We start from the raw sequence: 12,142 nt of genomic DNA, 5'->3' as shown, positions 1-12,142 counted from the left end.
GCAGGAATAGGCAGGGCTGGAATGGCAACGCGCACCACTGGCTTGGTGCGAGGGACAGGAACAGGCCGGGCCGGGCTGGCGACGCGCACCACTGGCTTGGTGCGAGGAGCAGGAACGGGTCGGGCCGTACTGGGAACACGCACCACTGGCTTAGTGCGGGGAGCAGGAACGGGCCGGACCGGGCTGGCGACGCGCAACACTGGCTTGGTGCGGGGAGCAGGAACGGGCCGTACCGGACTGGCGACGCGCACCACTGGCTTGGTGCGAGGGGCAGGAACAGGCCGGGCCTGACTGGGAACACGCACCACTGGCTTAGTGCGGGGAGCAGGAACGGGCCGGGCCGGGCTGGCGACGCGCAACACTTGCTTGGTGCGAGGAGCGGGACTGGGTTCCTTTATTAACCTTCTGCTGCCTAACCAGCTCCTCTCGCCGTGTCTCTACACCTTCCTTCTCCCTTATAGCCTCCTGTAGCTCCTCCCTCTGACCGAATAACTCCTGCTCCCTCTGAACCAATAGCCCCCGTAACATGGTGGCCTCCTCTCCTAACCTGCAGATTCGCCCTTCCACGGCCTCCTGCTGCCTCGTCATCCACCCCATGTACCCCCCCCCCCAACATTTTCTTGGGGTTGCCTCTCGGGTCCGTCGTCGGCACGGTTGGCGCCGTTTCTCCTCTCCTACCTGGGCATCCTCCTTCATCGCCTCCCGATAACGGACGGCCTCCTCCTCAGTAATTCTCCCCCAACCGAGGAGGACATCTACTAAAGTTACCTCCCGTTGAATCCCCGGCGTTTGCTCCTTCTGGGCACGCTGCTTGGTCCTTGTTTGGTGGGATCTTCTGTCACGTTCGTTCATAGACGGGGCAGACCAAGGCGCAGCGTGATATGCATACATGTTTATTTAAACTTAATAAACACTCGACAAAACAATAAACGAAACGAAACGAACCGAACCGTTACGTCCAAGGTAGACACAAACAACATACCTCACACGGAACAAGATCCCACAACTCAATAGTGCCAATAGGCTGCCTAAGTATGGTCCCCAATCAGAGACAACGAGCGACAGCTGCCTCTGATTGGGAACCACACCGGCCAACATAGAAATTCCCATACTAGATAGAAAACATAGAACTACACAACATAGAATATACACGCCCTGACTCCACATATAAGCGTCCCCTGAGTCAGGGCGTGACATTGTCAGAATGAACGGAAATTGTGTCGTGCTGCAAACGAAGAGAAAAAGCCTTCAAGACAAATATATTGTTCATCTAATCACCTAAGTAGCCTACAATCAATCTAATGTGGTTTTATATTGGACAAAAATCATAGTAATTGTGCATGCTTCCCAAATGGCACCCTATTCCATATATAGTTCACTACTTTTTACCAGAGCCACAAAGGGTAGTGCATTATATAGGGAAGAGAGGGCACTCTGGGATGCCTGCTACTGTGTTGTTATAGTTACACAGCTGTGGTTTCTAACCAATCACGTCTGTCTGCAACATGTCATGTTTAGATCCGAAGCCTCCACAAGACTCAAGTGCCGTGATGATTGGCTCTGGGTGGTTACCACGGCAGCCAAGGAACTGTATCGTGCATGCGCGCACACACATACTCACACTCACACATTCACACACACACATTCTCTATGTAATCAGCTGTTAAGATATCTTTCAGTAGCTAAACGAGATCGAAGCATTTATCGGGGGAAAATAATTGAATTAATTACTTTTTTTTTTTTTTTTTTTTTTTGCTGTCCAGATCCCTGGATGTCTAAGGCTGCATCCAAAATTGCACCCTATTCACTATATTCAGTAGTACACTACTTTTAACCAGAATCCTGTGGGTCCTGGTCAGAAGTAGTGTACTAAATAGGGAATAGGGTGCCATTTGCGGTCCCCTGTGGCTCAGTTGGCAGAGAAATGGCGCTTGCAACGCCAGGGTTGTAGGTTGGATTCCGGTGGACACCATATGTAAAATGGATTTTATAGCTAGAGGACTCCTGATATCTCCAGGAGTGATAAGTATAACTGTTTTGTCTTTATCTGTTGTTGGTCTATTCCTGTCTTGTTTGCTAGCTAGGGCCATCTACTTTAAGTGCTGTCTGTCTTCCCAGCGGCCTACTTGGTGTGTGAACTGCTGACTGCTCATAATTTGCAGATAGTTGTTGACACATCAACCAGGACCAAGGGGCGGGGCAATTTGTGGTAATCAGTGGCTGTATTGGCGGGGGAGTGGTTTCTCCTCTCCTAGGCAATCAGCAATTAGTACAGCGAGGTGTGCTCTCCACCTCTGCTAGGCATTTAGCAATTATTGTTAGTCCTTCAGTCTGCCCTGGTTTCTCAGCGGCAGTCGTGTCAGTGGCAGTTTTGTTGCAAATCTAAGTCTGTCGCCCGAATCAAAGACGGTTCTGCCGAGTTGTTCTGCAGAGTTCTTCCAGGAAGGAAAGAGTAGAGGTGCTTCACACCACTCTCTCACTTGAAGATCTTACCTAGTTATTTACAGATGATCTCATTTTGCTCTTTTGTAGCTTTGTCAACTATGTGTGTGTGTGTTTTCTATACCTGTTGGCTCCTCTCCCTGTAGGCTTTACAGACTCTCCACAGCCCTTGGCTGCAACTCTTCTAATTTAGTGTACCCTGAGCGCACAACGCATGTGGAATTCCTGGTCTCTGGCAGCGTTTGGAACTGCCGATCTACGGTCAAGAACGCTGAGTTCATCTCAGCCTATGCTGCCCTTCAGTCCCTTGACTTTCTTGCCCTGACGGAGACATGGATCACCCCAGAGAACACTGCTACTCCAGCTGCTCTTTCTTCATCTGACTGTTTTCTCTCATAGTCCGAGAGCATCTGGTCATCGCGGTGGTGGCGCAGGGCTACTAATTTCTCCTAACTGGAGATTTTCTCTTTTCTCCCTCTCTCACCTGTCCATCTCACCTGTCCATCTCACCTGTCCATCTCACCTGTCCATCTCCTCATTTGAATTCCATGCTGTCACTGTCACTTGTCCACTCAAGCTTAACACTCTTCTATCCTATCATATCTCCCTTCTGCTAAATCCTTCTCCCTTCTGTCTCCTGATTCTGTCTCTTCGACCCTACTCTCCTCCCTTTCCGCATCCTATGACATGCACTGTCCCCTTTCCTACCGGCCGACTCGGGTTCTCCCCTCCTGCTCCGTGGCTGAGTGACTCATTGCGACCTTACAGAACAGGGCTGGTGGCAGCTGAGCGAAAATGGAGGAGAACTAAACTTCCGGAGGACCTATCATCTTTTCACTCCCTCCTCTCTACCTTCTCTTCCTCTGTATCCACTGCTAAAACCACTTTCTACCACTCTAAATGTCAAGCTTCTGCCTCTAACCATAGGAAACTCTTTTCCACCTTCTCCTCCCTCCTTACTCCTCCACCCCTCCCCTTCCCCCACTCCTTCTCTGCGGATAACTTTTGTCATCCACTTTGGAAAAAAGGTTGACGACATCTGCTACTCAGTCACTCAGCCTATTGAGTCCACTGGTCTCACTCACACAGAACTACCCTACGCCTTGACCTCTTTCTCCCCTCTCTCTCCAGATAACATCCTGTGACTAGTCAGGTCCGGCCGCCCGAAAACGTGCCCGCTCGACCCCATCCCCTTCTCCCTTCTCCAGACCATCTCTGGAGACCTTCTCCCATTCCTCACTTCCCTCATCAACTCATCCCTGACCACTGGCTGCATCCCCTCTGACTTCAAAATGGCCCGAGTTGCTCCCCTCCTCAAGAAACCAACACTCGACTCATCTGACGTCAAAAACTACAGACCTGTAATCACTTCTTTCTTTTCTTTCCAAAACATTTTAGCGTTCTGTCTCTGATCAACTTTCTCGTTATCTCTCTCTCAGAATGATACTCTTGACCCTAACCAGTCAGGCTTCAAGAAGGGTCACTCAACCGAGACTGCTCTTCTCTGTGTCACGGAAGCTCTCCACACTTCCAAAGCTGACTCTCTCTCTCCTCTGTTCTCATCCTCCTAGATCTGTCCGCTGCCTGCGACACCGTGAACCATCAGATCCTCCTCTCCACCCTCTCAGGGCTGGGCGTCAAAGGCTACGCACACTCTTGGATAGCATCCTACCTGGCAGGCCGCTCCTACCAGGTGACGTGGAGAGGATCTGTGTCTGCACCACGTACTCTCGCTACTGGTGTCCCCCAGGGCTCGGTTCTAGGCCCTCTCCTCTTCTCTCTATACACCGATACACTTGGCTCCGTCACATCCTCACATGGTCTCTCCTATCATTGCTATGCGGATGACACTCAACTACTTTTCTCCTTCCCCCCCTTCTGACACCCAGGTGGCGACACGTATCTCTGCGTGCCTGGCAGATATCTCAACTTGGATGTCGGCCCACCACCTCAAGCTCAACCTCGACAAGACGGAGCTGCTCTTCCTCCCGGGGAAGAGGCCTGCCCGCTCAAAGACCTCTCCATCACGGTTGACAACTCCACAGTGTTGCCCTCCCAGAGTGCAAAGAACCTTGGTGTGACCCTGGACAACCCCCTGTCGTTCAAAGCAGTGACACGCTCCTGCAGGTTCATGCTCTACAACATCCGTAGAGTACGACCCTACCTCACACAGGAAGTGGCGCAGGTCCTAATTCAGGCACTTGTCCTCTCCCGTCTGGACTACTGCAACTCGCTGTTGGCTGGGCTCCCCGCTTGTGCCGTCAAACCCCTGCAACTTATCCAGAACGCAGCAGCCCGCCTGGTTTTCAACCTTCCCAAGTTCTCTCATGTCACCCCGCTCCTCCGCACACTCCACTTTCTTCCAGTTGAAGCTCGCATCCACTACAAGACCATGGTGCTTACCTACGGAGCAGCAAGAGGAACTGCCCCCTCCCTACCTTCAGGCTATGCTCAAACCCTACACCCCAACCCGAGCACTCCGTTCTGACACCTCAGGTCTCTTGGCCCTCCCACCCCATACGGGAGGGCAGCTCCCGCTCAGCCCAGTCAAAGCTCTTCTGTGTCCTGGCACCCCAATAGTGGAACCAGCTTCCCCCTGAAGCTAGGACAGCAGAGTCCCTGCCCAACTTCTGGAAACATCTGAAACCCTATTTCCTCTTAACACAGTATCTTAAATAATCCTCCTCCTCACCTCGACCCCCCATCCCCCCCAAAGAAATAAATAATAATAATTACAAAAAAGAACACTTAACTAGCGCTTGCACTTGACCCCCCCACACCTTCACCCCACCCCCCTCTTCTAGCTCTGACTCCACTGACAGCTACGTTATTGAGGAAAAATGTACTTTCAATGCCTGTGTGTCAAGGATTCTGGAGGCTGCCCCTCCTCCTTGCTCGGGCAGGCTGCGGCGTTCGTCGTCACCGGAATACTAGCTACTGCTGATCTATGTTGCACCTGTTGTCTAATTGTCACACACCTGTTGCCCATTATTGTAATCACGCCTTCCCTATTTAACGCAGTGGCTCCCAATGTGTTTTGTGCGTGGTTGTTTTTCGTTTCGTGTGTCGTTGGTGAGCGGGTTAGTTCCTTCCTGTGTGGAGCGGGTTAGTTCCTTCCTGTGTGGAGGTATTTCTGTGTTGTATTTCTTTACTCATTTTCAGTAAAGTACGTTTCTTCGAGTTCTGTGTCCTGTGCCGCCTGACTTCGATCCACCGCATTGCACTGACACTCGTTACACTGTGATATGGGGTTGTCCCACCTAGCTATCTTAAGAAGACTGCACTAACTGTAAGTCGTTTCGGATAAAAATGTCTGCTAAATGGCATATATTCTTCTATATTTGGGAAGCTCCCCTGAACTAAGGGGGATAAATAAGGAGCTATCTAGGCTGATTTGAACCGCTGAGAACAAGCTCGGCTGATTGGCTGTGATGATGGTGATCAGCCACGCAAAGCACACACACACACACACACACACACACACACACACACACACACACACACATACAAACAAAGCCCACCCTGCTCCCTTGTCAAGTGTATTCCGGGTCACTCACCTCAGAGTAGAGCGATCAAGAGGGCAGAACAAACGGGCTGACAGATGTATGGCTGTAATGGTTGCCTGTCCATGGAGATGTATGGCTGTAATGGTTGCCTGTCCATGGAGATGTATGGCTGTAATGGTTGCCTGTCCATGGAGACGTATGGCTGTAATGGTTGCCTGTCCATGGAGACGTATGGCTGTAATGGTTGCCTGTCCATGGAGACGTATGGCTGTAATGGTTGCCTGTCCATGGAGACGTATGGCTGTAATGGTTGCCTGTCCATGGAGATGTATGGCTGTAATGGTTGCCTGTCCATGGAGACGTATGGCTGTAATGGTTGCCTGTCCATGGAGACGTATGGCTGTAATGGTTGCCTGTCCATGGAGACGTATGGCTGTAATGGTTGCCTGTCCATGGAGTATGGTTGCTTATGGCTGTAATGGTTGCCTGTCCATGGAGACGTATGGCTGTAATGGTTGCCTGTCCATGGAGACGTATGGCTGTAATGGTTGCCTGTCCATGGAGATTGTTTGTGCTGTCTTGAAGCAGGGGATAGAACAGAGATCCAGCGTAATGATAGATGGTTGACTCATATGTGAACTAAATCCTGGAGATTTGGTTCAATAAGTGTTGACATGTGGAACACCATGTTAAGCAAAATTGCACTAGTTCCTATATCACGCACATACACACACACACACACACACACACACACACACAAATTGCTTGTGCCGTCTTTGAAGCAGAAGAGTAGAGAAGAGATCCAGGGTGACGACGGGGGAGACGAGAACTCATCTGGTTCAATATGTGTTGATATGTGGAACTCCTTGTCAAATCTGTCGTTAAAATTACACAAACATTCTCTAGAAAAACACAAGCACAATGGAGATGAACTGCATCTTTCTGAAGGTCCTAAAAAGTAAATATCAAACCGGATGTAAACGAATACTTATTTCTCGCACACACACATAATGACCTCTATTATAAAACCCAACGTTACGTCTATACCACCACCGCCGCCGCCGCCCACCCTCTCCCTCTGGGCACCCTTCGACACCGTGGCCTGAGGGCATTCAGACAACAGAGCCCTGTTAGAGGCCTCGTCCCAAAATACCATTGTACCAGTGAACGTAGGGCTCTGGTTAAAAGCAGTGCACTTGCGTAGGGGATAGAGCGCTGTTTGGGACGCGAACCCCAGTGACTGGGCCCTAGCCTGCTTGTTAGTGTCCACTCTGCACTCCAGTCTGGGCCCTAGCCTGCTTGTTAGTGTCCACTCTGCACTCCAGTCTGGGCCCTAGCCTGCTTGTTAGTGTTCCACTCTGCACTCCAGTCTGGGCCCTAGCCTGCTTGTTAGTGTTCCACTCTGCACTCCAGTCTGGGCCCTAGCCTGCTTGTTAGTGTCCACTCTGCACTCCAGTCTGGGCCCTAGCCTGCTTGTTAGTGTTCCACTCTGCACTCCAGTCTGGGCCCTAGCCTGCTTGTTAGTGTTCCACTCTGCACTCCAGTCTGGGCCCTAGCCTGCTTGTTAGTGTCCACTCTGCACTCCAGTCTGGGCCCCTAGCCTGCTTGTTAGTGTTCCACTCTGCACTCCAGTCTGGGCCCTAGCCTGCTTGTTAGTGTTCCACTCTGCACTCCAGTCTGGGCCCTAGCCTGCTTGTTAGTGTCCACTCTGCACTCCAGTCTGGGCCCCTAGCCTGCTTGTTAGTGTCCACTCTGCACTCCAGTCTGGGCCCTAGCCTGCTTGTTAGTGTTCCACTCTGCACTCCAGTCTGGGCCCTAGCCTGCTTGTTAGTGTCCACTCTGCACTCCAGTCTGGGCCCTAGCCTGCTTGTTAGTGTCCACTCTGCACTCCAGTCTGGGCCCTAGCCTGCTTGTTAGTGTCCACTCTGCACTCCAGTCTGGGCCCTAGCCTGCTTGTTAGTGTCCACTCTGCACTCCAGTCTGGGCCCCTAGCCTGCTTGTTAGTGTCCACTCTGCACTCCAGTCTGGGCCCTAGCCTGCTTGTTAGTGTTCCACTCTGCACTCCAGTCTGGGCCCTAGCCTGCTTGTTAGTGTCCACTCTGCACTCCAGTCTGGGCCCTAGCCTGCTTGTTAGTGTCCACTCTGCACTCCAGTCTGGGCCCTAGCCTGCTTGTTAGTGTCCACTCTGCACTCCAGTCTGGGCCCTAGCCTGCTTGTTAGTGTCCACTCTGCACTCCAGTCTGGGCCCTAGCCTGCTTGTTAGTGTTCCACTCTGCACTCCAGTCTGGGCCCTAGCCTGCTTGTTAGTGTCCACTCTGCACTCCAGTCTGGGCCCTAGCCTGCTTGTTAGTGTCCACTCTGCACTCCAGTCTGGGCCCTAGCCTGCTTGTTAGTGTCCACTCTGCACTCCAGTCTGGGCCCTAGCCTGCTTGTTAGTGTTCCACTCTGCACTCCAGTCTGGGCCCTAGCCTGCTTGTTAGTGTTCCACTCTGCACTCCAGTCTGGGCCCTAGCCTGCTTGTTAGTGTCCACTCTGCACTCCAGTCTGGGCCCTAGCCTGCTTGTTAGTGTCCACTCTGCACTCCAGTCTGGGCCCTAGCCTGCTTGTTAGTGTCCACTCTGCACTCCAGTCTGGGCCCTAGCCTGCTTGTTAGTGTCCACTCTGCACTCCAGTCTGGGCCCTAGCCTGCTTGTTAGTGTCCACTCTGCACTCCAGTCTGGGCCCTAGCCTGCTTGTTAGTGTCCACTCTGCACTCCAGTCTGGGCCCTAGCCTGCTTGTTAGTGTCCACTCTGCACTCCAGTCTGGGCCCTAGCCTGCTTGTTAGTGTCCACTCTGCACTCCAGTCTGGGCCCTAGCCTGCTTGTTAGTGTCCACTCTGCACTCCAGTCTGGGCCCTAGCCTGCTTGTTAGTGTCCACTCTGCACTCCAGTCTGGGCCCTAGCCTGCTTGTTAGTGTCCACTCTGCACTCCAGTCTGGGCCCTAGCCTGCTTGTTAGTGTCCACTCTGCACTCCAGTCTGGGCCCTAGCCTGCTTGTTAGTGTCCACTCTGCACTCCAGTCTGTCTGTTAGAGAGCAGATGGTTGCTAATAATGACCAGCTCCATGCCCCCCCTCCAGCTAACACACACAGGCGCACACACGCGCACGTACACACACGCATGCACGCACGCATACACCAACACGCCAACCTCTTCCCTCGTCCATTGTCCTCATAGGCTCACAAGCATGGCTGGGGTAGTCTGGCCGAAACACTGTCCTCATAGGCTCACAAGCATGGCTGGGGTAGTCTGGCTGAAACACTGTCCTCATAGGCTCACAAGCATGGCTGGAGTAGTCTGGCTGAAACACTGTCCTCATAGGCTCACAAGCATGGCTGGGGTAGTCTGGCTGAAACACTGTCCTCATAGGCTCACAAGCATGGCTGGAGTAGTCTGGCCGAAACACTGTCCTCATAGGCTCACAAGCATGGCTGGGGTAGTCTGGCCGAAACACTGTCCTCATAGGCTCACAAGCATGGCTGGGGTAGTCTGGCCGAAAGCCATCACTGCTCTGGCCCCTAGTACATTCCACACTCCTCTCTTCCTCTTCTAGTTCCCTCTCCACACCCCTCTCTATCCCTCTCTATGTCTCCACACCCCTCTCTATCTCTCCACACTCCTCTCTTTCCCTCTCTATGTCTCCACACCCCTCTCTATCTCTCCACACTCCTCTCTTTCCCTCTCTGTCTCCACACCCCTCTCTATCTCTCCACACTCCCCTCTTTCCCTCTCTATGTCTCCACACCCCTCTCTATCTCTCCACACTCCTCTCTTTCCCTCTCTGTCTCCACACCCCTCTCTATCTCTCCACACTCCTCTCTTTCCCTCTCTATGTCTCCACACCCCTCTCTATCTCTCCACACTCCTCTCTTTCCCTCTCTATGTCTCCACACCCCTCTCTATCTCTCCACACTCCTCTCTTTCCCTCTCTGTCTCCACACCCCTCTCTATCACTCCACACTCCTCTCTTTCCCTCTCTATGTCTCCACACCCCTCTCTATCACTCCACACTCCTCTCTTTCCCTCTCTGTCTCCACACCCCTCTCTATCACTCCACACTCCTCTCTTTCCCTCTCTATCTCTCCACACTCCTCTCCTTCCCTCTCTGTCTCCACACCCCTCTCTATCTCTCCACACTCCTCTCTTTCCCTCTCTATGTCTCCACACCCCTCTCTATGTCTCCACACTCCCCTCTTTCCTCTCCACCCCCGGGTCCCAGAACACTAATCTGCTCTCCAAACTAAACAGGAGAGGAGTTGCAGAAGCATTGAACTTCAATTTCTCTGGCCTCACCAAGGTCTGAACCAACCGCTACCCTCAGGCTATCTGTGTTTGGGGGCCGTCTATGGTTCAGTAGCTCAAACCAAAGTCACGTTTTAGGAGGTCATAACAGGGTCAGACCATCACATAAACCAAAAAACAGGTATTCTGTTGAGGGCCAGTTCGTTATTTTGAACAGGTCTTAAGGTGATCTGTTGAGGGCCAGTTCGTTGTTTTGAACAGGTCTGAAGGTGATTTGTTGAGGAGCAGTTAGTTATTTTGAACAGGTCTGAAGGTGATCTGTTGAGGAGCAGTTAGTTATTTTGAACAGGTCTGAAGGTGATCTGTTGAGGAGCAGTTAGTCACTTTGAACTGGTTGAAAGGTGATCTGTTGAGGGGCAGTTCGTTATTTTGAACTGGTTGAAAGGTGATCTGTTGAGGGGCAGTTCGTTATTTTGAACATGTCTTAAGGTGATCTGTTGAGGGGCAGTTAGTTATTTTGAACAGGTCTAAAGGTGATCTGTTGAGGAGCAGTTAGATATTTTGAACAGGTCTTAAGGTGATCTGTTGAGAGGCAGTTAGTCATTTTGAACAGGTTGAAAGGTGATCTCATGCCTAATGTTCTCACAAGACTCTTCTATTGATCAACTTCACATCAGGACCTTGATTGACCTGAACCAGGTGTGCTTGGGTAGGGCTGGAGCAAAAGCCTGCCCAGCCAGTAGCTCTCCTGGAGGAGGGGTTGCCCACACCTGAAGCTGACTATAGACCTATCAAACTGGATTAAAAAAATAACTCAAGATTCTTTACTTGGTTAAACAAACACAACTAGTGGCTGATGAGACAGACAGACAGACAGACAGACAGACAGACAGACAGACAGACAGACAGACAGACAGACAGACAGGCAGACAGACAGACAGACAGACAGACAGACAGACAGACAGACAGACAGACAGACAGACAGACAGACAGACAGGCAGGCAGGCAGGCAGGCAGGCAGGCAGGCAGGCAGGCAGGCAGGCAGACAGACAGACAGACAGACAGACAGACAGACAGACAGACAGACAGACAGACAGACAGACAGACAGACAGACAGACAGACAGACAGACAGACAGACAGACAGACAGACAGGCTACACGTGGCTTCAGTAGGACTACGTTCCTGACTACTACAGGTGAGATAATACACCTGGGTTGCAACCCAAATGGCACCCTGTTCCCTATATAGTACACTACCCTATGGGCCCTGTTCAAAAGTAGTGGACTACATAGGAAATATGGTGCAATTTGGGACACACGCCTGCTATTATAGAGACCCAGGTGAGGCAGTGGGGGTTTGGAGCTTTTGCTTCCTTGGTTAATTGCTGGTGCAGGTGATTAGTGAGAGAGAGATATAAGGTGGGGCAAAAGAAGAGGAGGGAGGAGAGAAGAGGAGGAGAGAGGAAGAGGGAGGAGAGAAGAGAAGAGAGGGGAGGAGAGAAGAGGAGGAGGAGTAGGAGGAGAGAAGAGAAGAGAGGGGAGGAGAGAAGAGAAGAGGAGGAGGAGGAGAGAAGAGGAGGAGAGGGGAAGAGGGAGGAGAGAAGAGAAGAGAGGGGAGGAGAGAAGAGAAGAGAGGGGAGGAGAGAAGAGAAGAGGAGGAGAGAGGAAGAGGGAGGAGAGAAGAGAAGAGAGGGGAGGAGAGAAGAGGAGGAGGAGTAGGAGGAGAGAAGAGAAGAGAGGGGAGGAGAGAAGAGAAGAGGAGGAGGAGGAGAGAAGAGGAGGAGAGAGGAAGAGGGAGGAGAGAAGAGAAGAGAGGGGAGGAGAGAAGAGAAGAGGAGGAGGAGGAGAGAAGAGAAGAGAGGGGAGGAGAGAATAGAAGAGAGGGGAGGAGAGAAGAGAAGAGAGGGGAGGAG

Source organism: Coregonus clupeaformis, unplaced genomic scaffold (assembly GCF_020615455.1).
Source record: "Coregonus clupeaformis isolate EN_2021a unplaced genomic scaffold, ASM2061545v1 scaf0284, whole genome shotgun sequence".
NCBI classification, from domain to species: domain Eukaryota; kingdom Metazoa; phylum Chordata; class Actinopteri; order Salmoniformes; family Salmonidae; genus Coregonus; species Coregonus clupeaformis.
This window is presented reverse-complemented; position numbering follows the sequence as displayed.